The sequence below is a fragment of the Vidua chalybeata genome, chromosome 1 (genome assembly GCF_026979565.1).
Source record: "Vidua chalybeata isolate OUT-0048 chromosome 1, bVidCha1 merged haplotype, whole genome shotgun sequence".
Taxonomy (NCBI): domain Eukaryota; kingdom Metazoa; phylum Chordata; class Aves; order Passeriformes; family Viduidae; genus Vidua; species Vidua chalybeata.
This window is the reverse complement of record NC_071530.1, coordinates 143,474,240-143,476,561: the sequence shown is the minus strand read 5'-3', so window position 1 is coordinate 143,476,561 and position 2,322 is coordinate 143,474,240. Positions and strand designations below refer to the sequence as shown.

Genomic DNA, 2,322 nt, shown 5'->3' with positions numbered 1-2,322 from the left:
CATGTAAGAACAGACAGAGCATGGGTTATAATACAAACTAATAAAAAATATCCCTTATATCACATGAAAAGAAAGAGTGAATAAAGCCCCAGATTATGCCCTATGAAAAACATCACATCAAGAGTAGAACAAAAGTATTGATGGCGAGAAAATGAGAAAAATAAGTAGCAAGTTAAGCCATAGCCCAAAGGTTTTAATTTCATGCTTTGAAAGCCTCTTGCCTCTCCCTTTCCAATTGTTATTTCAGGTTCCAATATCCAATCATAAATTAATACTGCCCTTGTCACTCAATAGCCACTCTGGATGAATTAAATGTAGGGAGAAATGCCGATCCTTGGCAAAAGGACAACAAAAAAACAACAAAAAATGTTGTGAATTAGGCTAATGAAGAAAATGCAGCTGAGAATGTCTTTGGATAATCACACAAAAAACAATAAAAAATAAACAAGGGAGGAGAGAATTCATAGGATGTGTACAATTTTACCCACTATAAAAAGTGCCACCAGAACTAGAGCTGTGATCTGCTTTATTCACTCTCTTAACCATAACAGCAGCCATGAACCATCACTTCCAAATGACATAAAAAGACATTGCCTTGAGCAAGCAGGGAGTGGGGGCTCTGAATGAATGAAGTCAGCCAACAAGATGTATTTACCTCCACCTTCTCCCATCACTGTTTCTGGCACCTGGTATTCTCTAGAGACCATGCAGGATGCCATCACTGGAACGTGATCTGTGTGAATGTTGTCCCTTCACTTCCATGAATTATGTGAAGCTTGTGCACTCATCCCACTGCCAAACCTGTAGTGAAAACAGTGAGGGTATAAAAAAGGGTATGAATCTATGTGTTGGTTACCTTATAGAGTGCACAGTGTTCACATCTATACTCTTTGAATCATCTAGCCTGAGGAAAAGTGTCTGTAGAGATGCAATTTTTACTCCCCTCCAGGATGCTGTTGCAGTCAGATTAGTAGTGTAGAAGAGTTTTGGATAAGATCCTCTCACCAATGAAGAAATTATACACTCATATACTGCAAGGTTCAGAAACCAGTGAGAAGTGTGATTTATTCAGGATCCAACCATGTCACCCTTTAAGCACTCTCCTCATAATTTAGGAGGAGCATTCACTTTTTGTTAAATGAAAGAAACTAAACCAGTCAGAAATGGCCTTTTGTCTTTTGATAAAACCTAATGTCAGTACAATGGAATCCTCTTTTTTTTTTTTTTCTGACTGAACTGTCCAGTAACCAGCAGTGGAAGAGACATTGAAACATAATGAAATGACCTACTAATATTATATCGCAATCACTAGAGGCACACATCTCCAAATGATGAATCATTTGAAAATCTGGGATTCAGAGAACCTCAGCAGCTTGATAAATGTAAAGCCTGATCTCAAATATGGCTTATATCCAAGAAGCATTTTTTTTTTAATTTTAATTGTAGTTTTGACCAAAACTATCAGGAAAATCTGAAGAAAATCTAAAGCTTGGATCAAGAAAATAAATATTTTTCAGTTGTTTTGAGATTTTTTTCATCAGCTAAATTAATAACTACAATGACAGTCATCATGCTGTCAGTAAGGCTGCTACTGGGATAAATGGATGATTCCTTGTCTGTATTGCTTTGCTTCAGCACAGCAGGAGTATTTTATCTGCTTCCAAAATTATTTCATACAAGGAACAATGATTACTCAAAAAAAAATCTTGACTTGAAAGTAGAACACAAAGCATTTAATGAAGATTTCCATGTTTTATCTGACAAACAATCATGAGGCCAATCAGGCAGAGAGTGTTGGAGGTTCTTCAGTCTATGATACAGAGTTAAAAATACACAGATAGTTTCACTAAAATGTTGTTTTCACTTAAAGTTTTTCTTCTGCAAAGGTTTGACATACTCCAACCAGCTAGTTTTACATCAAGCCTATGAACAGCTAATTATAAGATCAGTTTTACAGATGGGAAACAGATATCCATTGTCTAAGGGATCTGCCAGAAGTCACAGAATGCTTGACCCACATCCTCACGAAGCTGGTAGTAGTCTCCACATTCATTCTGTAGTTATGCTTAACCCCATGGGGAGCCGTGACTAGAGCTCAGTTAATTGCAGGGTCCTGTACGAGCGTGTAACTATTGCCATTACAGGAAACCCAGGTCATTTGTTACGCCACTGGAGCGTCCAACTGATCCTGTCATTAATCACTATGATATCACAGGACATCTACCATATGGTGCAAAACAATCCCCTCCCTTGCTACAGAAATTAGATATCTTTAAAGACAAAATCATCTTTATACCAATTGGAAAGTACATTAGACTTTTG

At 37.2% G+C, this 2,322-nt stretch overlaps 1 long non-coding RNA gene across 1 annotated transcript; it reads right to left on the bottom strand.

Annotated features, from left to right (window-relative positions):
* Positions 1-509: 509 nt before the first annotated feature.
* LOC128801346 (uncharacterized) lies at positions 510-2,103 on the bottom strand. Its single transcript, XR_008435178.1, has 2 exons — positions 2,019-2,103; positions 510-801 (listed from the first exon to the last, which is right to left on the bottom strand). It is a non-coding gene; the product is annotated as an uncharacterized LOC128801346 (long non-coding RNA).
* Positions 2,104-2,322: the final 219 nt, after the last annotated feature.